This window comes from Balaenoptera borealis (genome assembly GCF_965194805.1).
Source record: "Balaenoptera borealis genome assembly, chromosome: 3".
NCBI classification, from domain to species: domain Eukaryota; kingdom Metazoa; phylum Chordata; class Mammalia; order Artiodactyla; family Balaenopteridae; genus Balaenoptera; species Balaenoptera borealis.
Genome location: NC_138866.1, coordinates 177303873 through 177328704, shown reverse-complemented (window position 1 = coordinate 177328704; position 24832 = coordinate 177303873). Strand labels below are relative to the sequence as shown.

The 24832-nt window shown below is 42.9% G+C and overlaps 1 long non-coding RNA gene across 1 annotated transcript in view; it reads right to left on the bottom strand.

Moving 5' to 3' along the window:
• The window catches only part of LOC309625736, a 31656-nt gene continuing 6824 nt past the window's right edge, over positions 1–24832 (bottom strand). The window contains exon 2 of the long non-coding RNA XR_014242719.1: positions 1–24803. This is a non-coding gene — a long non-coding RNA (uncharacterized lncRNA). The remainder of the gene's footprint in view (positions 24804–24832) is intronic.

The window sequence follows — 24832 nt, the reverse complement described above, 5'->3', positions numbered from 1 at the left end:
TAGACACAGATGCAAGTGAGAAAGTTGTACGTTTCAGCAACCATGTGACATTTGGGTATGGGAAAAGCAAGAGGGAATGGCAGAGGTGAGGCCAAAATCCTGGCTAGGGGCACACACAAACTGTTTTCTGAACAAATGGTAAGGAGTTTGAACTTGAAACTTACTAACACCAAGTCATTAATGATTTTAAGCAGGGGATAATGTGCTCAGAGCTGAGATGCAGAGCTATCACTCAGGAAGCAGTATGGAGAATGGATAGAAAGGAGGAGTGACCTGAGGGGAGGGAGCCTGGGCAAGAAGATATGGAGGTCATTCTGTTGACAAGCTAGCTGGACTAATGCCGGGCCAGTGGGGATGGAGGAGAGGAATGGACTCATGGGCCACTGCCGTGGGAGACAGAGGTGGGTGGTTCGTCATGACTCCCGTTAATAAATAAAATAAATGCCTGCTCCAAGTAGCTTTAAAACGGAAAATTCTTTAGTTCATATATCAAGTCCAAAGGTAAAGCCGTTGCCAGGCTCTGGTCCCACACCCACTCCCGCCCACTTTGATCTCTTAGCTCTGCTCTGGTCTGTGGGCTCTGCCTGCAGGCTGGCTTCCCTCACATGGTCACAAGGTGGCTGCCGGCAGCACCTGTTCAAGCCCAGGTGGAGAGAGGACACATCTCTCCTCAAAATAGGAACAGTAAATTCTTCCTTTCTTTTTGAGAGTGCCTACTCAGATCACCCACCCTCCCCAGGGGAAAGTCAAGCACCCATTGGCTGAAGCCTGGGATTCTGAACCGGCCACTAGCCAAGGGGCATGGAGTCACCCTGCTCGGCTTGGATGTATCAGTATTTCCTGCTGCAGCTGGGAATGGGGTCAGTTTCCCGTCTCACATAAAAGGGAGGGAAGAAGGTGGGTGTGCTTGCTGCAGAGACAACCAACAGTATCTATGCCTAGAGCACAGAAAAGGACACTGAACCCACCAGGGAAAGCTGGAAGAAGAGGGAGGTCGGTATGTGGACTGCAAGTTTTTTGAGAGCAGGACCTTTGTCTCATTCACTTTTGCTTCTTTAGCTCTTAGCTCAGTGCCTGGCACATAGTAAGTGCTCAGTAAACATTTGTTGACTGAGTAAAGGCATCTAGGAAGAGGCAGTACCTGAGCTTGAAGGTACAGACCATGAAATGAAGTAGACGAAGGGTTTCAAGCCAAGTTAAAAAGAATTGGTGAAAGTAAAGAATCTTACAGTTGCATGATACCTTTCAGAGAAGGCAAGGAGTTCAGAATCACTGGCACAAATGTCCAAGGCAGGGAGAGGCCGAGGGTGAGGCTCGAGAGGTAAGGAAGGACCATACTCTGCTGAGGAGCTTGGGTAATCACTTATAGAGAATGGAAGACACTTGAAAACTTTTAGGCAAGAGAATGAAATCATCCCATCTGCATGTGTATAGATCACTCTGCTAAGGAAGTGTGGCAAACTGCTGTAGGACCACGAGAAAGACATGATGAGGTGAAATCAGCAGTTGACTAGCTCTTGATTGGATATGCTAGGCAGAGGGAAGAGTCAAGGATGACCTCAGGTCTTTATGTTGGGTGAGGGGGCAGGTGGAGATCACAGGGAGGAACCGATTTTAAAGGACTAATGATACCTTCTTTTTGGACAGGTTCATTTCAGGAGCCAGTGAAACATTCTAGGGGAGGTGTTTAGCTGTGGTCAGATGTATGTGTGTGAAGTTGGGGAAGAGTTCTGGTCAAGACATGCATATTCAGAGTTGTCAGTATTCAGGGGATGGTTAGAACAACACGAGAGAATGAAACCACCCGGGGAGTATAGACCGGGTGGAGCTGTGAGCCCTGGGTGAGGCACTGAAAGGGTGGGGAGTGGAAGGACAGCCCATAAAAGAGGCAAAGAAAGAAAGTCAGGGAGGTGGAAGGAGGTCCAAGAGCATATGCTGTCTTGGATGACAAGAGAGTGGAGGGTTCCAGAAAAGACCGAGGTGTGATGATCAAGGCTGTAAAGTGCAGCAGAGACTAAGGAAAATAAACACTGAGACACTGGATTTGCCAGTCACGATGGCAGTGGTGACCTTATGGCGAGATGCTTCATGAATGTGGTAAAATCAGAAGCCAGGTTACAAATGAATGAAGAGGAAATAGGAGGTGAGGAGTAAACACAGAGAGGATATAGGAGATGGGGAGAAGAGATGGTAGCCTGAGGAGTGGGAGGAAACGAGGTATTTCAGAGATGGGGAAATCACAAGCATTGTTATAGACTCAAGGAGAGAGGCTCAGAGAGACTGCAAGATTAAAAGTGTAAGGGGTTTGGGGGGATGTTGGCAATGCTTGCCCTCACAGTTCCAAGATGGCTGCAGCTCCAACCATCACGTCCCCCACTCCTGTGTCCAAAAGCAAAAAGAAGAGGAACAGTAAAGAGAGCTCTCCTTGTGTCTCTTAATTTCTATCAAGGAGGAAAATCTCTCCCAAAATCTCCCCTATTTTCCTTGGTCAGAACAGAGTTCCCCTTATTTTCCTTGGTCAGAACAGAGTCATTTATGTGACATGTTGCAGATTGGTTCACTCAGCCCCCCTCTCATAACCCTTCCCCAGAATGCCCTCTTAAACTATTGGCTGGGGATCTAAAACACGCATTTCCCAACCTCCCTTGCAGCTGGGGTTCTGCATGTGATCTGGCTTCCGCCAAGCTAGCTCTCTGGCACCAGACTTGGAGGAGCGAAGTGAATGAGTAGAACTGGCTGTTGCAGATTTTCTTGCAAGCAAGATGGCAGAGTGTTAGGTTCTTTGGGACCAGCTGTTGTGGAGGTGCTGGTGTGCAGTCTCTGATGTCAGAAGTGGTGGCTGAGTGACACTCTGGGGTCTGGAGATATGCTTTGGCATCACTCTTGGCTCGGTGGTGAATGACCTTGATCATCTGGTTTTCCCATATATCCTTAAACTATCTAATACCCTGTAATAATTTCCTGTCCGCTTACACTAATTAGAGTGGATTTTGTTGTCTGCAACAAAGAACCTTGAACAACACGCAAGACCGCTCCAGCTGTCAGGGAGGCTGGGAAAGAGAATCACTGATTTTTCTAGGCTCTTCCAGTAGAGATGAAGGTTCAGGGTAATGGCTGTTTTGTAGGGAACCAAAAGGATCTGCCATAGATAAGCATGGACCCAGATAGGTTTGCAAATAGAACAGACTGGGTGAGTGTTTTATTTGGTACACGATGTTTTTAGGGGACCATCAAAATATTTAAAGTATAACCATCATTCTGTGACAATGGCTTATGTGAAAGAGCTATTAGTACAAAAGCTAAACCTATTTCATCTCTGTTGTCATTGCTGACAACAGCCTTTGAAACACTATTCAGGCCACCATCCAAATTTGAGAGATGACAGTTACAAAATAGAATCCAGGGATGGGAAGGGAGGAAGGAAGAAAGATTGTCTTTTTAATAAATATTATAATTTTAATTATGATTATGTAGACAAACAGGCAATATGATTTTTGAAACTCTTGGTAGATATTTAGCCATTTGAATCTTGGATCCAAATCCTTTTGACTACTAATACCATTTTTTGCAAATTAAAGTTTTTGGCTAGTTTTTAAAAATACAAATACCTTTACATGATATATGTAGCTGGTTGTATATATATATTTTTTACACTCTGGAAACCTCCCATCCTAGTTCCTTAATCCTTTAGATTATTGTGTATCCTTCCAGAAGTTGTCTCTACATATGCAACATCTTTCCTTGTCAGTCCCTCTAGTGCTACCTCATTCTTTTTAAAGAATATATATTGGTAATATTATGTTGTATGAATGACTCATAATTTATTTAAAAAATCCATTATTGATGGACATTAGGCTATCTTCAATATTCTATAATTACAAACAACCCTACAATGAAGATTCATGTGCATCCATCTTTGCAGATGGCTTGAATATACTGTAGGACAAATTCCTAGATGGGGAATGCTGAATCAAGGGTATATCATTCAAAATATTTATGGATATGGTCATATTACTGTCTTCAAAAAGGCACCATGCAAATTTGTTTTTCAAAATTACACTTTCAAAGCTCTAGGTTTATAAGAACCCATTCCTGGGACTTCCCTGGTGGCGCAGTGGTTGAGAATCTGCCTGCCAATGCAGGGGACATGGGTTTGATCCCTGGTCTGGGAAGATCCCACATGCCGCGGAGCATCAAAGCCCGTGCGCCGCAACTACTGAGCCTGCACTCTAGAGCCCACAAGTCACAACTACTGAGCCCGTGTGCCACAACTACTGAAGCCCATGTGCCCTAGAGCCCTCATGCCACAACTACTGAGTCCACGCACCACAACTACTGAAGCCTGCACGCTCTAGGGCCCATGTTCCGCAACTACTGAGCCTGCATGCCTAGAGCCTGTGCTCTGCAGCAAGAGAAGCCACTGCAATGAGAAGCCCACGCACCACAATGAAGAGAGCTCCTGCTCGCCTCAACTAGAGAAAGCCCTTGCGAAGCCAAAAAAAAAAAAAAAAAAAAAGGATCCATTCCTATCTGCTGGTACAGAATACAGGGACTATAGGAAAAGTGGGCTATTCTCCAAAGGGTATTTAGAATCTTACTGTATAAACAATTACTGCATTAAATGTCTGCAAAATTCAAGTGGCAAATGAGCAGTGAATATCAATTACACATCTGTTCCATCTCAAAGGCAAATGGCCTTTTAATTTTATATCCCAAGTATTATACTCAAATTTCCTCTCTTCCTCAGATTGCGCCTCTCTCTTCTTTTACTTTCACTGAGAAAATGGTTTATTGCATTTTTCACATATTAAATTAATTTTAACAGAAAGCACAATGGAACTTTCTTACACATTTTAGTAAGCACATATCTTGGATTGGGATTTAATCCATTAACATATATAGGGTCCCAGTAAGTGTTTAAACACTGAGGAGTGCCATTCAAGAAAAGTTTATAAGGTCCCTGCCTTCAGTGATCTTACAGTCTGGGTTGAGAAATCGACATATAAAATGTAAATGATTAAAGGCCAAATACAAAGTAGTATCTAAATGCTATAATGTGTAATTTAACTATTCATACTTAGCAAAGCAAAGAAGGAAGAGGTTGCTTTGCGTGGGGGGCCATCAGGGATTCTGTGAGACAGATGGCTGTTGGTTTGGTTTTGAGGGGTGGGAGGGGAAATGGAAAAGCTCTCCCCAAAGAGATGGGGAGCAGGGTGTGGTTGCCATGAGCCAGTGGAACTGAGCGAGACCTGGGTTTGGGTGGATGAGGTGGGATGTCGTAACAAAAGGCCATGCTTGTTGGTAGGAATATATAGGAAATAATAGAAACTAAGTGTGATCCACTGGAAGGAGCCTTTGGGAGAAAGAGGTGTAGTGTGTGCAGAATGGCCCCTGAGAAGCAAAGTGGCTCGTGGTCTGGGCTCTCACACTCAGCCACTTGAATCGGAAGTGGACCCTTCTTAGTGTCCCACATATAAATGCCATCCTTCTTTGTTCCAGCACTTTGTGAATTTATCTAAATTTGTCCAGCCTCTAGAGAATGAGAGAGCTGTTTTCCAGGACCGGATGTTCAAGAAAAGGTTAAAGACGGGGACCGGTGGTGGGAGAAGAAGATGGAAGCCGGGCAGTGTTCCAGGCATTTAGCTACAAAGGGGCTGAGCTGGTGGCGCATGGGTGGGAGATGGACAGTGCGGGTGGAACTCAGAGGAAGAGCAAAGCCAGAAGCCACTGGCCTTGGTGCCACATGCAGGTGAGGGGCAAGTCTATTCAATAGCCCAGTAAGTATTTACTGCTGGTCTGCTGTGTTCAAACCCCATGCTAGATGCTAGAGGGCAGTAAAAGCTGACCAAGACAGCTTGAAGGAGCTACACATTGTGTGCATAGAGAAAGAAACAGGCCAAATAAGGTGAGAACCCAGGAGAGGTATCAACAAAATGCTGCAGAGATTCAAGGAAGAAAAGATCTTAGGTGGCTAGGGGTCAGGGGGACATCCGAGGTGGTGGCCCTTGAGGACACATTGGAATTCAGCTTGTAAGGTTGAAGAAGAGGGTCTGGGAGAGCAGATGCCCAGAAGCAATGAGCAAGAACAAAGGAAGGCAGGCGGAACAGTGGTGCACCCCGCCACTGACGCACGGGAAGAGTAACCGGTCGTTCTGCGGGGTTACACAGATGGTGGACGGGGAGCGGGCAAGGGAGGGCGAGGGAGTCAGGCCAGAAAGGGATCTTCTTTCAAGCTCTGAATTTGAGGCTGAGGAGTTTCCTTCGAATTAGGTAATGAGGATCCACTACAGATTTGTGAGCAGGGACGGGTGGGGAGGTGTTCATGGGGAGGGGCCATGGTGGTGAGCCGATGAATTGGGAATGGTCACAGGAGATCTGGAGGACATGAGTAGCTTGAGTGGTGAAAGTGGTGTCCCCCCCAGTTAGACAGGGAGTCGGGAACAAGGACCAGAGTGGCTGGAGTCTGAAATGCCCACTCAGCGCATCCCTAGTGACGGTAGACCTTGGGCCACCTTGGAGGTTCTCAGAACTTTAGATGACCCAAGAACCAGCGTGGCAGTCTGTTCCAAATTCAAGTTCCAGAGCCATAACCTCCAAGACTAATTCTCTACATCTGGTGTGGCTCCATGAATGAGTGGTTTGTAAAAACCACTCCAGATGATTCTGTTTCAGGTGGCCTGAGAAGCACACGTTGAGAGCTTCTCTGTCCCTAAATGTTTATCTGTGAATTGACTGTGGTTTCAATGCAGGCTTGCATAAAGCATTTTCCCCACCAAGGAAGAAGGGGATGGAAGGAAAGGAAAATGTCAAAGAAGGACATACCACTGAATTCTTGAATAGCTCTTCAGATACATTAAAAAAGTTGGCTTCTGCTCATTGAATTTTCACAGTTCTTCCCAGTATCAGCTGTGACTTATAGACGGACGTCTTATAAGATGATTAATCAAAGGGTGATTTGATAGGTTGCATTTTCAGTTTTTGTGAAAATGATGTGTCTGGTTCCTTCAATCCCAACCTGATTTTGTCAGTACCGTGTAATTATGGGGTGGTGGTTTTCTGCCTGTCTCAGAGTGGTGTCTTCCCAGCGATCAGGGCGGTATTTCATAACAATGGCAGCGATGGTCATGAACATGCTTCCCATCAACGCTTGAACCTTTTTAAAGAGTGTGCTTATCTTTCAACCTGAAAACAGACTTAAAAGAGGCACAGTAACTACTCAGAGATGAAAGATATTTGCAGGGAGAGAAAAACCTTTGAATTTATAAAAGAGGTAGCTATTTCATACGAAAGCCGAGCTATATTTCTCCCTCAATCTGCTCCTGCATAATTTTATCCGACTTTTCTAATTATGGTAACAGAACAAGAAAAATCCAGACTGCTGTTCACATTCTCACTACTTTTCCTCAAGGGGGGAAAAAAAATCGGTAGTCAGTATCTATGCCAGAGAAAGGGAAACAAAGACAGCATGTAAAGTTTCTTTGTGTGAGTTATCCTTGGCATGTTTCTCCCTCTTCTCTTCCCAAAGTCATTTAAAAGAGTGTCACTTAAGACCAATTAAAAGGATTTGGATGAGAAACTTAGAGTTTACAATTGGTACCAATCAATAGTACAGTTTGTCCATCAATAGACTCTGAAATGCTCTTCAAAAATGACTATATTTAACTGTGGCTAAATGATTAGAAAATGAAATTTCATTGAGCAAGGTCTCCTTTGTTTGAAAGACTGAGCTTCAGAGCACTGAAAATCAGTTTCCTTTTGTTTGTTTATGTCAAAGGCTTTCAATTAGGTAAGGAGAAACTGATGTATCTTAGATACTTTCCAACACAAAGGTTTTGCCACTGACTTTTCAATACATGCCTTGTGATGAATCCTGTGGAGAAAGGAAGTGAGGAATTGGGAATCAGGACCCCAGTAAAGACTAGGAACCAGGACTAGAGTCGGTTCTAAGATGAAGGCAAATATGTCTTTCTCACCCAGAGAGTATGTTTAAACTTAAAGCTCTGTTAAGACTAATTCCTTATCTTCTCTGGAGTTTGGGAAGGCAAATAAATGTTGCTAAACAAAAACTGTCCATGGAATTTTCCCACTGTTTTCTCCTCCTTTCTGAAAGAACCTCAGTGGAGTTGATGATCCCTGTCACAAAAGATGTCGCTCTGGGCAGGGAATACTTTTGTTTCTTCCCTTTTGGTTTTCTTCTGCAGTTACCTGAACAGTGTAGCTGGTGAGAGAGGTGTTTTCTCACCCTCAACAGGAGGGACAGTAGGTAGGTTAGTAGTTCTGGCTCTGGAAGATGTGGAATTAAAAGGAGAAGAAAGAGGTTTAGCGTTTGCATTTCAAGATATCTTTTAAAAGCATTGTGTAAATGTCACTACTGGCAACCTCAAACCAGCCCAAGTAGAACGTGTCATGTGATCATGTTCTTTTTCTTTTCATGACTCATTTTTGGGGAGAGTGATTTCTCAGTTGGGGACATTCTCCTTGATTAGTATTGATATATGTATTAGTCAGTATATTGGGCTGTCATAACAAAATACCACAGACTGCATGGCTTAGACAACAGACATTTATTTCTCACAGTTCTGGAGGCCAGGCATTCAGGATCAAGGTGCTGTCCAGTTGGATTTCTGGTGTGAACTCTCTTCTGAGCTTGCAGATGGTGTTACCAAACCAAACTTGGGTCTGCTCGCCCACATGCAGTAAAGCCAATCTACTGACACCAGGTTATGGTGAAGAAAGGTACAGCATTTATTGCAGGGCACCAAGCAAGGAGAACAAACAGGCAGCTCATGCTCAAAAGATCCGAACTCCCTGATGGCTTTCAGGGAAGGGGTTTTAAAGGCAGTGTGAGAGAGGGCTGTAGGGTGTGGGATCAGCTCATGCACATTTCTCAGATTGGTTGGCATCAAGGTGAAGTTTCAAGTAGTCTAGGGTCTGTGCTCTTGCGGTCAGCAGTTTTCATCTGGTGGAGGTCTGCTTCCTGTAAAAACAACTTAGGAATGTGTGTCAGGCCTTTATCTCTATCTTTCAGGGGAATGGGAGTTCGGTGATTCTGTGCTGTGGCAGAATTATAGTCTAAATTGTTACCAGTTCTCCAGCCCATCAGCTATTCTTTGTTTCTTCGTCTTCACATTCCTAATCATTAACTCTTGAGTCAGCCTTTTGAGACTCAAGGGAGGCCTGGGAGACTAAAGCAAAAGCCTTTTACTTCAAAGGACAGGTACACAGGGGCTTGTGTATACGGCTTCGTTGTCAGCCTTCTCACTGGGTCCTCCCATGCCAAAGAGAGCAAGAGAGTTCTTAGTGTCTCCTCTTATAAGTACACCAATCCCCTCAGATTAGGGCCCCACTGTTACGACCTCATTTCACCTTGATTACTTCCATAAAGTCCCTATTTCCAAATATTGTCACATTGGGGGTTAAAGCTTCAACATATAAAATTTGGAGGAACACAAACATTCAGTCCATTAAAACTGGTTGACATAGCTTCATGCAAAGCCTAGCCCTTTCTGGGGTGTTGCTTTTCCCTTCTAATTGTCTCTGATTCATCCTTGGCTTTAAATTAATAGCTTTATTAATGTGTATTTTGTTTCTAGTGACAAATGCAAATGCAAATGTGTTATCAAAGAGAAGTATCAGAAGTCAGAAACTGAGAATCAAAGAGAATTGATAAACAGTATTAATGGCTGATAAGTGTGAATAGATCCCTAAGATAGCAGAAGTATTTGACTTTTATCAACACTGCTGCTTTTCAGCTCTTGCATTTTCCTGGCTCCTATACTAATCACGGGAGTAGAGTCTTTTTGGAGGCTAAAAACAAATTTTTATAGGCTCTTGATTTTGCTAAATGTTATCAGATATTCTCCCTGGTCCCCCCGTCCCCCTCCTCACCATGCCCCCCACCAAAGTTTCAGATGTATAAAGTCATAGCTTTTGAATGATGGACAAGCCATTTTACCCTTTTCAAGAGCTGGAGAAATTTAAAATAAAAATTTTAACCACTACACCTTAAACAGAAGACTTCACTGAATATTTACTAAGCTGTTACATCTACATTTCTTCTTCTTCTTTTTTTTTTTTTGTAGCATATGCATTTCCCTCAGAGGGGCATGGGGTTCCTATTATGGACCTACATCAAAATATCAGAACCGACTCCCTTAGTTCTTTTCCATGGAGAAAATGAGCAGATGTCTGGTGGGGAGTCTCTGTACCCCTCTGTCCACATCCTGAAGTTCAGAATTGCTTGGGTATTACTGCTGCCTGCTGTTATGACATCCATAACCTTGAAATGGAACATTGGATCTTTCTAATGGCATCTCAGTTTGTTCAGCTGTTCACTACATTCTCAGTATTAACTAGTTACTGTTTTCACTGCAACTTAGAGCAGTCTCCTGGCTTCTCTTGGGTAAACGTTTACTTTCCCACCAGGATGGTACTGATGACCTCTCAGTATTGGGAGAAGATATTTCTCAACTCCTTCCCCTCATTTCCATTTTGAACTTGGCTCATTTTAATTTTCACTCTCCTACTTGAAACGTGTATATAATTCCCTTCAGGAAAAAACTTTTATGTTTTTCATACAACAGTTGCTTTCTGTAATCTCACTCTCGGTATAAGGGTTATGAACCAGATATTTATGAAGGTGCAACTAACCACCAAGGGGAACCAATAGAGAAAACATCTGGTACAGAAGATTGCCACGATTATGAGCTGTATTATCTTATTACTAGCATTAAACTCTATGACGATGTTTCCTTGGATTGACATGTATGTGGGTTCTAATACATGTTGTACTGTGCTGGAGATTCAAGTATTTTTAATGGGAAAAGGTACCAACCCTATTACTTAAAATGCTTTTTTTCAGAAATTTCCCATGTGCAGTATGCTATTTTGAAGTATTTTATAATTTGAGGTGAGTTTATGGGACATATGACTCTCCTTGAGGCACATGCATATCTGGGGAAAATGTGAATAATAGAACCTGGCAGAAAGGTTAAAGACAAAACACAGAGTCTCTTGAGTATTTTCACAGACCTAAAAATCTTTCCCTAACTTTTTTCACACCAACCAAGAACAGGTATGTGCTATTAACAAGTGTTGGTGGCTGAAAGAAGGATAATATCATCAGTATTGATTTGGGTTCCCCTGAGGCCAGGATTTGAGCACAGGTTGTTTATTTAGGATGTGATCCAAGGAGATGCATGTAGGGAAGTAGGGAAGTGGGTCAGGGAAAGAAAGGAAGCCAGAATAGGAGGCATCATCAAACTAATTTCCGCTGTGGACATGAGTCACTCAATCAGGAAACTCTTGGAGAAGTGGAGAAATGCCTCAGACTTATCCCAGCACTGGGGAGAGGCAGCTGGGGTATTTATCCACCAGCCCTCCATCTGCCACTTGCTGCAGGCTGCTCTGGGGCCATTCATTCTCCATCACTTCTGATTTGGCACTTCCCATATGCTCTTGAGATGAAAGAGGATTCTCCCACTGCCAGGCAAAAAGTCCTCAGGCAGAGTTTTTAAGCAGTGATTGAGGAAGGGATCTGGGGGGACATGGGGAGTGCCCACCATAGTGTCAGTGGACAGAACAGCCACTCTGGCTTAGCTGGAATCGACATGATTCAAGCAGTCTTCCATCTAACTGTAAACTAAGACTGCCACCCATGAGTAGTAAATAATGAGATGCTGTCTATAAATGCTGAGAGTGAGATGACCTATTTTTATTAAACCTATTGCTCTCAACATCACTGATCAATAGGGAAACGCAAATCAAAACCACAATGAGATATGACCTCATATACATTAGGGTGGCTACTATCAAAAAAGAAAGAAAGAAACCCAGAAAAGAACAAGCGTTGGTGAGAATGTGGAGGAATTGGAACCTTTGTGCACTGTTGATGGGAGTGCAAAATGCTGCAGCTACTGTGGAAAATAGTATGGCAGCTCCTCAAAAAATTGAAAATAGAATTACCATATGATCCGGCAATTCTGTTTCTAAACATATACCCAGAAGAATTGAAAGCAAGGTCTCAAGGAGTTAGTCGTTCACCTGTGTTCATAGCAGCTTATCTGTAATAGCCAAAAGGTGGAAGCAACTCGTGTCCATTGACAGAATAATGGATAAACAGTGTGGTATATCTGTAGAATGGAATATTATTCCGCTTTAAAAATGAAGGAAATTCAGACACACGCTACAACATGGATGAAATTTGGAGACATGACACTAAAGGAAATAAGCCAGTCACAAAAGGACAGATGCTGTATGATTCTACATATAGAATCATATGTAGAATGATTATGTGTATCGAGAGTAGTTAAGTTGCATAGAGAAAGCAGAATGATGGGGCTCAGAGGTCGGGGGGAGAGGGACTGAGGAAAGAAAAAAAATCTGCTGCTGCAACTTTGTTCTTCTACTTCTTTTTACTTTGAAGTCTTAGATCCCCCTTCCTTCTGGCTGCAAATGCTGCCTGTGCCAGCCCTTGTCTCCACTCCCCAGCTCAGCACAGCTGAATTCACTGACTGCCCACGTGTGCAACCTCAGACCTGCCGGAGAGTCCTGACCATCTGGAGAAGAGCATGATGGATTTCAGTGCTTTCTCCTTCTGTCCAGTGGTTCCTGGATAGAGGCACGCTTCTCAACCGAAGGACCTAGTAGCCAAGTCGCAGTTATTACTAAGTGCCCACTTGGGGCTTTTCTCCAGATAATGTGTGTGCTGCCTGGCCCCACTGTCCACAGTCCCCCGACGAGCAGCCTCAGCCTCACCAGGGCACCTGTTAGAAGTGCAGAATCTGGGGTCTCACCCTGACCTACGGAATCACGATCTGCATTTTGACAAGAAGCCCCAGTATCCTTTGCACGTTAATATTGGAGAAGCAGTTGGATAAACTCCAGAGCAATGTTTCTCACCCTGGATGTACATTAAAATCATGGATATGGAGGAAGCTTTTTAAAAATTGCCAATACTCTGAAATTCTAATTGCGTTGCCTTGGGATAGAGCGTACTAATTGTTCAATCATTTACTGAACAATTATGTGCTAAGCATTGTTCTAAGAAGTTCATATGTGTTAACTAATTTAAGCCTCACAAAACCCCTATAAGGCAGGCCCTATTATTATCACCATTATGCATTGAAAGCACAGAGAAGGTCAGTAACTTGCTCAAGGTCACACAGCTGGTCCATGGCAGAGTTGGAATCTGGAGTCTGACTCCAAAGCTCATGTTCTTCACCGTTATGCTATTTTTGAATAAAGTTCCTTTAATACAAAGTGAGAAGGCCTCTGTGAATACAGGAGGGCAGGGCAGATCGAACTTACCTTGTGTAAGTTCAAGGCAGAATACAATCCATGCAGGGCAGATTTCACTATGAAGCTCACTCACTGAATTCAGCTTGACTCTGCATGACATATGAGTTTGATTTTTTAACACTTACGAGTTGCCCCTTACACCCACCCGCAGGCCAGCCAGGTCAGCCTCTGGTGGTCAGAATTTGTCATTGCCCTAGAACTGGCTTCAGGCAAGTTGGAAGAAAGAAGAATTCTGGAGAAAACCAGCATGTAAAGAGCGGACTGAAGAGGATGAAAGATGCAGGAAGGGACTTTGGAAGAAAGACCATCTGATGCACTATGTAAAAATCAAAGCTTTCCCACTTCAGTGAGGTCTGTCGCATAGGCACCTGGACTTGCAGGCCACAGTTTCTCAGTTCTTTTTCCCACATCCATTTGGAAAACTGCCCTGGGAATTATCTCCTCTCTCAAGCCTTTCCTAACTGGCTTCCTTGGGTCAGTTGACGTCCTGCAGTCATGACTCACTGCGTTCCTTCAACCTGTACCCGGTCATTCAGGGTTCTGCCTGTTCCTTCTCCAGGCAATTTCTCTTTGCCTTTTTAAAAGCACTGGCTCAATTCCCCGTTCTTGAATCTCATTATCAATTTTACTCTCCGTAGATCTTTTCTGATTCATTATAAATTTAGCATTTCTAAATCCTACCATTACATTGGAAGATACGTTTTCTTATAGGAAAATAAGTACTACGCATAGTGTGTAGTTGTATTCATAGGTCTTGAAAGAAGATAATGTAAAAAACAAAAAACAAAAAACCCCAGCAGCATTTACTAGGCACTGAGTGTTTTTCTGTAATAGCCAATATTCAGTCAATTGAGTAAAAGAGTGAGGCTTGGGGGTTTATACAAAAAACAATTTTGCTGTTAAGAGCAAATTGGCCCAGTGCTGAAAGTAGAATGCCCTGCCCTCTGCCCAGGGGACTTTTCCTCTTTCAGCACCTGAGATGGGAACAGTTCCCACAGGAGACCATTCCATTCCACCAATTCCTAGTTTGAGGGGTTCCCCAAACCACCTTTAGTTTCAATAATTCTCTAGAAGGACTCACAGAACTCAGTGAAAGCTGTTATACTTATAGTTAAAGTTTATTACAGTGAAAGGATTCAGACTAAAACCAGCCAAGGGAAGAAGCACTAGGGCAGAGTCCAGGAAAGTTACTAGATGTGGAGCTTCCATTGTCCTTTCTTTTTTTCCAGCTTCAATGAGATATAATAGATATATAACGTTGTGTAAGTTCAACGTGTACAATGTGTTGCTTTGATACATGTATATAAGGTGCAACATTATTACCAACATAGCATTAGTTAACACTTCCATCCTGTCACATGATTACATTTTGTGTGTGTGTGGTGGTAAATTCAAGATCTATGCTCTCAGTAACATTCAAGTATATAATACAGTATTATTAGCTATAGTCACCATGCTGAACATTAGTTCCCCAGAACTTGTTAATCTTATAACTGGAAACTTATACCCTTTGATCATTATCTCCCCCTTTCCACCCACCTCCCAAACCCTTGTAACCACCAATCTACTCTCTGTTTCTATGAGTTCGGCTTTTTTTTAGATTTCACATATAAGTGATACCGTACAGTATTTGTCTTTCTCTGTCTGACTTATTTCACATAGCATAGTGCCCTCGAGATTCTTCCAAGTTGTCACAAATGGTAGGATTTCCTTCTTTCTCAGGGCCAAATAATATTCCATTGTATATATACATATAACACATCTTTTTTATCCATTCATCCATTGATGGACACTTAGGTTGCCTCCACTGTCTTGGCCATTGTGAATAATGCTGCAGTGAACATGGGGATGCAGATATCTCTATGGGAACCTGATTTCACTTCCTTTGGATATGTACTCAGAAGTGGGATTGTTGGATAATATTCCATTGTCCTTTCTGTGGAGTTGGGACACATGTTACTTTCCTGGTATAGGCGTTTGGCAACCTGCATGGAGTATTGCCAACCAGGAAAGCTCACCCAAGCCTTTGGTGTCCAGAATTTTCACTGAGGTTCAATCGTATACTCGTATACCTCCCACATGGCTGACATTCAGTCTCCAAGCCTTCCAGAGGTAGAATTAATGCAATGTGGTCCAAAGCCCCCATCATAAATCGTACTGTTAGACTGTCCAGTGACCAAAGCCCCCAGGCAAACTAAGACACTCCTATCAAGCATCATATTCTGGGGGCCCAGAGATCACCTCCCAGTATCTGAGGCAAAGGCGAGACCTCTCTTTGGGTAAAAATTCTTCAGTACACAACTCCCTCACCTCCTCCCTAAGGCCTCAGTCTTACTGCCCTTTCTTTAGGGAATCTTTTCTTTTACCTCAGGGCTGTCCTTTTGTTTTGTGGTCTCATACACACCACATTCTTTTCCTTCATAATATTTCACACCATCTTACATCAATGATTTGAGTAAGTATCACATGAATCTCTGTTTCCCTCACTGGATTATGCATCTTGTGAGGGCAGGGATTGAGCCTGCCTTGGTCACCCATACAGGCCTAGATTTTAGCACAGTGCTGGACTCATAAAATTACCTAAGAAACAAATTAGTAGAGATCAGGGCCTGGAATTTAAAAAAAAAAAAAAAACTTGGAGACAGGCTAACCACTTATGTGATCTTGGACAGGTAAATAAAAGACAATGTTTATACAGCACTTGACTCAGGGACCGGCACAGTGGTACTTGGGTTAATCTTCCACGTCTTCAAGCCTGTTGTCTTTTGTGTAATTGAGAATTGACTCTGGGGTAGAATTCAGCAGTTCAGTGTCACAAATGAGAGACTTGGGGATGATCCGAAGGCTGGAGAGACATGGAAGGACCTTGAATTTTGTGCTTTGCTAAGGAAATGCATCCCACTTGGAAAGAGGGAAACCAGAGCTTTTATGCATTCACCAACCTTGCCAAGTAGATCTTTCTGGATTACATCACACAGGGTGGGTGTCTAGCTAGGTTCCCTTCTGAATTCTGGGGCACAATTTGTTCCATGGGAGATCCTTCTAGAGCCTTCCCTGTGTGCTTCCACTTTCTTGCCGTCCTCTCAGCCATGCTTCCTTGTGCTGTCCTGAGCAGAAAGCCCACCCATTCTATGATGGCTTTGCTTTCTTTCTCCTCCCCACGCACAGCTGCCTCCTCCCTTGGCCTCAGCTTAGCCAAACCACACATACTGAATTCTTCCAATCTTTCCTGACAGATCAATCCTTCTCAGACCTTAATTACACACGTGACTGTCCTCCGAATTCCCTTCAGGCTATTGGCTCTTTTCTGGCCGTTGACGTGTCTTGTCTAAAGCAGCTCATGCCGTTCTCGGGAGGTGGGCATTGGTGCTTATGGCCAGGACCCCACAAGAACAGATGAAGGGGTGACTGGAGTTGGGGAGGTAAGGTGTCCTGCAGGAGTAGAGGTTAGGGCGACTCTCACCTTAAATTCTGGCTCTCACACTTAATAGCTGTGTGACACTGGGCAATACTCAACCTCTTCAGCTACCTCGCTTGAAAAATGGGGTGAAAATAATACTTATATTGACTGGGTTCTTATAAATATCAAGTGAAGTTCTGGGCCATAACAAGTATTTCTTCATGGGGGCCTTTATTATTATTAGCAGCCGTCAGCTTGCCCTCCCTCCTCCCCACAGCTCACTACCCATTAGCTTCTCCACTGGCCAGCCATATGCCTACAAATCAGTGTAGTCCTTCAGGATAAGGTTTTGCTGCTAAAAGGTCATGGTTAGAATGCACCTGGAGCAAGGCATAAGCAGAGAAGAGGAGGCCTTTCCTTTCCACGGAAACTTTGGCAGGAAGTTGTCTATCAGAACAGAGTGGATTACAGGTTCCTTAGCTTAGGAGTTTTGTCACCTTGTGTCTGGACTACAGGAATCGCTTCTGGACAGATCTCCTTGTTTCTACAAGGCTGAACAAATGTCTGGTTTCCCAAGACTGTCCCAGTTTAAGCACTGAAAGTCCTACCACCCAGGAGACTGGGCAAATGGGAGCAGTAGGTCATCCTCCAGAGAATGCCCCTTTTCCCCAATACCTTAGATAATTCCCTCCTAAAATTGATCTTGGCACACCCCTTTATCATGCGAACAACCCAGACTTCCCCTTGTTCAGTCGGGCAGTTGTGGCCCTTCCCAGTATGGTCCCAGCTTGCTTCCCAGCCTCATTTGAATGTCCTCACGCCCACACTTTGCTCCCAAGGGCTCCTCCCTGTCCTCCTGGCATGTTCCTCCATTCGTAGACCTTTGTTCTGCTGTTCCTACCCATTTCTGAAGTGCTTGTCCCTATAAAGTCTGCTAATAACCCAAATACAGCCAGTCAGAGAATAGTTGATCCCAAGTTTATGAGTGATTCCAATAATTTCCTTAAACCTGGTGTACTTCCCCAATTTATGTTCCCTGTCTGATTCATGTAGGCATTTGAGCTTGGCAGTTATGATATAGTGCAGGGGTTGGCCTGCCTTCTCTTAACCCACCTGCTCCTATCCACTACTACCTGAAGGCAAGAAAACACAGAAGGCAAACAAACAAAATCAGGAAATCAAAGCATGAAATAAAATGAGAACTTTAGTAAAAAAAAAAATAGAAACCATAAAAATGGACCAAACAGAAATATTATGTCCCACAGAGCCTAAAATATTTAGGGCTTTGTGGGACGTAAGTTTACTGTTGCAGCAACTCTATTCTGTCTTGGTGGTGTGACAGCAATCTTAGCTAATACGTGAATGAGTGACTGTGCCTGTGTTTTAATAAAACTTTATTTATAAAAACAGGCATTGGGTTGGGCTTGCCCCTTGGTGCATACTAGTTCCTGATCCAGTTTATCTCTCTCATTTTAGAGATGAGGAAACCAGAGAGATAACATCAGTTACTAGTTTGTAGAAGAATCGACACTAAGATCTCAGTGTTTTAGATCTCAAGAGCCCAACACAAATACTTCTACTTCGTGTCATCATTCATCCACTACTGGTCAGCCTCACTCCTGGGCTGTAATCCTGCCCTGCTGGATGCAGTGATATGATTGGAGCTGTAGGAATAAGGGTGGAAGGTACAGGTGGTGGAGCTTATTCAAGCCTATGATAAGGAGATCCTTCTCCCCTGGTGGTCTATAACAGCTTGACACTCATGCACCTTAGAAGTGGTGTATCCTTCACTACATTCTTCACTCTTTCTCTGAATATGATTTCTTAAAATGGAAGCCTGAATGATTTGCATAGTCTTCTTTATATCCTCTTTTCTAAGGAAAAAAATTTAGAAAAATAGCATCTGAAAAGAGCCTATGGAGAGCTGGGGTTCTCTGGATCTGGCAGAACTGTAGCTGGTGGAGTTAAGGGGGAGATGACAAATAGGTTTCGTCTTGTGGGATATTTCTGTTCAGTTGTTCCAGGATGCCTGCAGCACTGTGGCAAGAAGAACTATGGAGTATTCAGGCTCAGAGAGAGAGAGAGAGACAGAGAGTTCTGTGATTGACCACTTATCTCTGCCGTGGCACAGAAATAAGGAAGCGGGCATCCAGGCTACGTATTTCCACTATTAATTTTAGGACAGGAAGATAATTGGGAGGACAAAGTTGCATTAGCTTTCTTCTCCCTTGCTGTTCCTCTCTGGGACAGTAATGAAGACAAAGCTGTAAGAAAGGAGGCTCCTGTGATGGAGAGATGCCCAAGAGGGAACCGAGTCAGGGAGGAGAGTGGTTGTAATTCATGGTGATGACTCTCAAGAAAGTAAATGAGCAGATAGACAGGAATTCATGCATTAATCCCCCTTTGGCATTAGGCACTTGGTCTCTCTTCCTGTCATGTGGTCTCCACATTAGCATTTTATGTTAATGAGCAGCTAGAGCTACTAACCCGTTTTGCTGGTATGTCTGTGATCCTCTGAATGTTACAGATGATGTAGGGAGATGGATCTTGCTGATAGCCGAGGGCAAATGGAGGCTGATGACAAATGCTTGGGGATCAGAAAAGTGGCTTCTGGATGGCTTAAGCCTGACAAGGCAAGGGCAGGAAGGCCTTTCTGAGAAGATGACAAACAGGATGTGGGGAAGCAGAGAGTTCCTGCTGCAGGTCAAAGGACATGCTGCACCCACATCTTGGAGCAAGAGACTAAGATCTGTTCTTTCTCTTGAGCACCAACCCCTATTTTTCAGTCTGCATGTTCCTGCCTGTGAGTAGCCTTGTCAGGTCAGGCCAGAATTTTATTGCTTTGGCCAAAGGCCTTTACAGGAAATATCCTCATCCAATAAGTGTTTATGATGTTGTGTACATCACCGGGTCCTTGGCTCTATTTTTCTTCTGGTGGGAGCAGGATGTGAGTTATGACTACAGTAGTTGTCCTGTCATGCCAGGTGACTCACTTTTGCATTTTATCTTATAGCCATAAAGACACTTCTTGTTAAGTAATTTAAAAGATAGAAACAGTCATTGGGAAAAAATTTTCTTAACGAAGTGCTTAGGCAAAGAGAACTGTATCATGCCTCACCACTTCCAAAAGGATTGTTTTTTCATTATGTTTATTTCACACAGGTTTAGACTGCTGCATCCTGTTTTCTGAAACTATTTTTGAGATAATAGAGCTTTTTAAAAGCTTATGCTGTTGGATTTATGTAATTTTAGTATTTGCAGAAGATTTTGACACTAAGCAGTAAATTTTATTCTTTAAAATGTGTGTTAAACTAAAATTTCTGTATTTCCTGCCCACCTCCCTCTCCCAAACTTCTTGTAAGGGAAGGCTGTCCATCCAGAGCCCCTGCCGCAGTCTTATTTTATACGCTGTACCCCCTCCCCATCTCCTCTCACCCCGGCACATTGGGCAAGGGGTAGCCCAGAATTTAGACAGTGCCTTTGACATATGACCCTGATGGGCCTCCCACAAAATGTGATCTGGGTGCAGCAGATTCCTTGGTCTGGAACTGGGAAGAATGGAGAGACTGAGGCAGCAGAAACTGACATAGAAAGTTCAAGAAATATATGGGGTCAGAGAAGCTACAATGGGCTTATTCTTTGTACCTCGAAAAGCAAAACAGAAATGAAATTAGTCTTTATTTTCCTCTTGACATATGGTTTTTTAATCACTTGACTTTTTAGCAAATTAGAGCTTCCCAGTGAATTATATCTTTGGTGGAAGTTAGTGTTTCGGCAGCTGTGGTAAATCCTAGAGTAGACTAGGGCATCACACAGAGGGAAATGTGGCCTAAAGCCATCTCAATGGGCTCAGCCCTTCAGGTAACCTGGAAGGGTCACATCATGTTGATGTGGGGCTCTCATCATCTCTTCCGCTCCATGTAAACTTGTCCCAAAGCCCAAGTCTATAGAGGCTGACCCTCCTCGGAGTCACTACTTTAAGGAGGGAGAGGATTAATCTCATTATAGGCAGACCTTGGAGATACTAGTGTTTGGTTCCGAACCATCGCAATAAAGTGAATATCGCAATAAAACAAGTTTCACGAATTTTGTTTGTTTCCCAGTACATGTAAAAGTTATGTTTACACTGTACTATAGTCTATTAAGTGTGCACTAGCATTATGTCTAAAAAAAAGTATGTACCTTAATTTAAAAATATGTTATTGCTAAAAAATGCTCACCATCATCTGAGCCTTCAGGGAGTAGTAACAGTAGCATCAAAGATCTCTGATTACAGATCACCCTAACAGATATAATGAAAAAGTTTGAAATATTACGAGAATTATCAAAATGTGACTCAGAGACATGAAGTGAGCAAATGGCGCCTGTAGACTTGCTTGATGCAGGGTTGCCGCAAATGTACACAATTTGTAAAAATCGCAGTACCTGCAAAGTGCAATAAAGCAAAGTGCAGTAAAACAAGGTCTGCCAGTACTAAAAATGCTTTGTCTTTGTCTGACTCTAGTTTCCCCATTTACAGAAAGTGGAGACCCCGGTTTACCCCATCCCCATGCTGCTAGGGTAGATAGAGAATTAATGTGAGACCCTGAAGTAGATGTGCTGAGTGATGCAGAGGGCAGACGCAATGCAAATGAGGGACAGAATAATAGCCGAGCTCAGCACACCTGAGCCCATCGTAACCTTTGCGTGGCCTCCTTGGAAATAAGACGGGAGCTGATATTTAATCAAGCTTGTGTTTTTTAGAAGACTGTGGTGGGGAATCTTGCCAAGCAGATTTAGGCTTCGTGACCTTTCTTTGCCATTACAAATAGTGTCAGTAGGTTGACGCAATGCAGGATGTACTCACTGTGGTAGAGAGAAAACCTTTATGCCTTTATTAGGCTTTTTTTGAAAGATACTAAAGGCCTCCATTTCACTGGTTTGTCCATTTGAATCTGCCTGAATTTGGGGCCAGGTTTCACTATGGATGAAGGGACCGTGGTCATCATGCCTCTATCAAGGGTCACTGAGCTACGGATTGCAGTACTTGGCAGGGATACTGCATTTACTGCAAAGCCACAGGCAAGGCCTTATTATTTTATCTGGAGGACGTGGAGGACACCGAATATTTGTACTCGTCCCTTTTTTATTAGTCCACGCCATTTGAAGTCCTCAAGGTCCTGACTTTTAGCATCACGGATGGGTTAAAGCAAAGACTGCCTATTTTTTAATTAAAACGTAGGAGATAGGTCATACATACGAAGAATATATAAAAATGTATGTCCATTCTAAAGAAGAATGAAATGAACATCAAAGTACACTTCAGTCTGAATAGGTAACAGAATATCAACAGCACTTAGAAGTCCTGGGTCCCTTCCCTGTCTGCACCCTCTCCCACCCCACGTGGAGGTACCAACCTGCATTTTACGTTAATTGTTCCATTGCTTTTCTTGGTGGTTGCACTGTGTCACTATCCCCAAGCAATACATTTATTTTTGCCTGTTTTTGAATGTTATAGAGATGAAATTATCCTGTATGTATTCTTCTCTGAATTTCTTCTTTAACTTGACAGGATCTTTGAGATTCCTTCACATGGATATAATGTTTAATTATGAATATGCTGTCATTTATTTATTCATTAGACTGTTGATGAGCATCTGGATTGTTTCTGGATCTTTGCTAGGATGACAGTGGTGCATGAACATTCTTGAATGTGTTTTCTGGTGCACATGCTCGAGAGTTTCTCAAGGGTTTATACCAAAGAATGGAATTGTTGGGGCTTAGAGTAAACACAACATGTGTAATGCAAAATGTTTTCAACAAAGTTGCACTAATTTAACCTCTAACCTCTAATGCCATGGGTAAGCATTACCTGGCCTGTCTGCATCTTCATGAAAACTTATAATTGCCAACCTGATACTGTGAAATGATAATCTAACTCTAAGCATGAAATGATTTTTGTTACTGCCTCAGTTTGTGAAATAGGGCACTTTTGTTCACTGGACATTTGAGTTTCCTCTTCTATAAAATTCCTGTTCTTTCGCACATTTTTCTATCAACTGTTTGTCTTTTTCTTATTAATTTTTAGCAGTTTGTTATAAGCTCATAATACTTAATCCTTTGTCAGTTGTAAGTGTTGTAATATCTACATTTGGTGGCTTATATTCTCACTCTTCTTAAGATAATAGCTTTTAGTGAGCAGAAATTCTTGACTCTAATGTAGTCAAACTTATGAATCTTTTCTCTATGGATTATACATTTGTGTGTTTAAGAAATTCTACCTGGAGGTCATAAAGATAACTCTTACTTCTTCTAAAGTTTTATCATTTTCCCTGTGGAGTTTAATAAAATCTACCGGGACTTATGTTTGTATAGGTAAGAAGGAAGATATGCAATCGAATTTTTTTCATTGAATTGTCTGTCCTTCTCCCACTCATCTCCAGTGCTCTTCTGTGATAAGTAAAATCTCCGTATATACATGGGCATTTTTGCCCATGGGCATATTTCTGAGCATTCTATTCTGTTCACTTGGCCTGTTTCTCATACCCTGTGCCAACATCAGGAAGTAATGTTTGAGTGTAAAAGATCACAATCCAGTTTTTTCACTTTATTTCTCTTCCCAACTTGCTGTGAATAAATCTCACATTCCTAAAGTGTCAGTTATTTACAGTGGAGTCCAAAACCAATTTCACTGCTAGTAATAGATACCTTTTATTGAGTTCCTCTGTGCCAGACATTGTGCTAGGCATTTTGCATATATTTCACACATTTTAGAACCCAAGACACTGTGAGGTAGCTATCATTATTTCCATTTGACAGACGAGGAAACTGAGTTTAAAAGAAATGGAGTAACTTGCCCAAGATCCTACAAGATGGAAACATGCAAGACCATTCTCCTTCAATGCCTCAGTGCTGCTTCATTCAGTTTATTCAGGTATTTTTGATACATGGTGATGGCTTACTTGGACTGAGGAAAGTTTAAATTCCCAGCATGAAATTGCACATATTCCCTCTTGTATGATAAATTGCAGTTTAATTGGAGTAAATCGATCCCCTCCCCCCCCTTCTCCCATCCCCTCAACTCTAGGCAAACTACACTGGTGCATCCCAAGAGGCCTGGAGGCTTACTTTAAAGTAAGATTTTGCAGTTTCTCTCTGGGAGGACCGGAGCATCTCCGGCTTTGCCGTAGGGAAATTGGGCCGTGAGCTTTGTGATGAATGCTCCACTCTTAGCCACCTCTTCAAATATTTTAGCCATAGTCACATTTCTTGAAAAAAAATAATGGTGAAGATGAAGAGGCTCACGGGTGGGTGGGTTGGCATACATCCTTCTTCTCAGGGCTGGTGTCTTTTCATCCCCATGTTTTTCCCCTGGGGAAAGTCGTTTCCTCTGGAGCCTCAGTTTCCTCTGACAGTGGAGGATGAACAGCCTCTTCTCCACAGGGGTCCAGGGGCGATGCTGTACTTAGTTTGTAAGGCGCTCTGAGGTTCTTGGCTAAGAGTTGTTTTGTCATTTCTGACGTTAAGGAATTACTGTCTTAACTTCCTAGTTTTCTGAAATCTGATATTTACCGTTTTTTCCATTTGCCTGGTGTTTGCAAAAGAGACCTCAAGAGCTGGCTGAGAGGAAAGGCTTAAGAAGGTTGAGAATACTTCTTTAATGGGGGTGAGGGGCGGTGATGTGTAACAAGAAAGGACTATGGGCATGGGTGAAGAGGGACCTTGTTTCTTCACTGGTAGAAGGACAAATATCTTTATGATAGGAACTGTCTTACTCATAAGAGTTGTTGGTATCTGCCAATACTACTGAGCCTTAGAGGGTGTGGGGGGAGGTATCCCACCCCCTCTGACTGATCTCTCACTCCTTGGATCCTAAAGATCTTCTGATCCTTTGTAATCTCTTCTACAATGTTTATGTGTCTGAGAGAAAGATACTGAAGGTGTTATCACTGGTATCTTAATCAATTTATTCAATTGCTTTAAAAACGTATTCAGTAACGAAGTGTGAAAACCAACCCTAAGGTCAGGGGATATAAAAAGAAAGGAAATAGAGCCTTCTCCCTTTAGGACCTTGCAGGCTGGGGCAATATACATAAGAAAGCTTTGTGTGTAGCAGGATCTCTGTCTGCACGCGCGCGCACACACACACACACA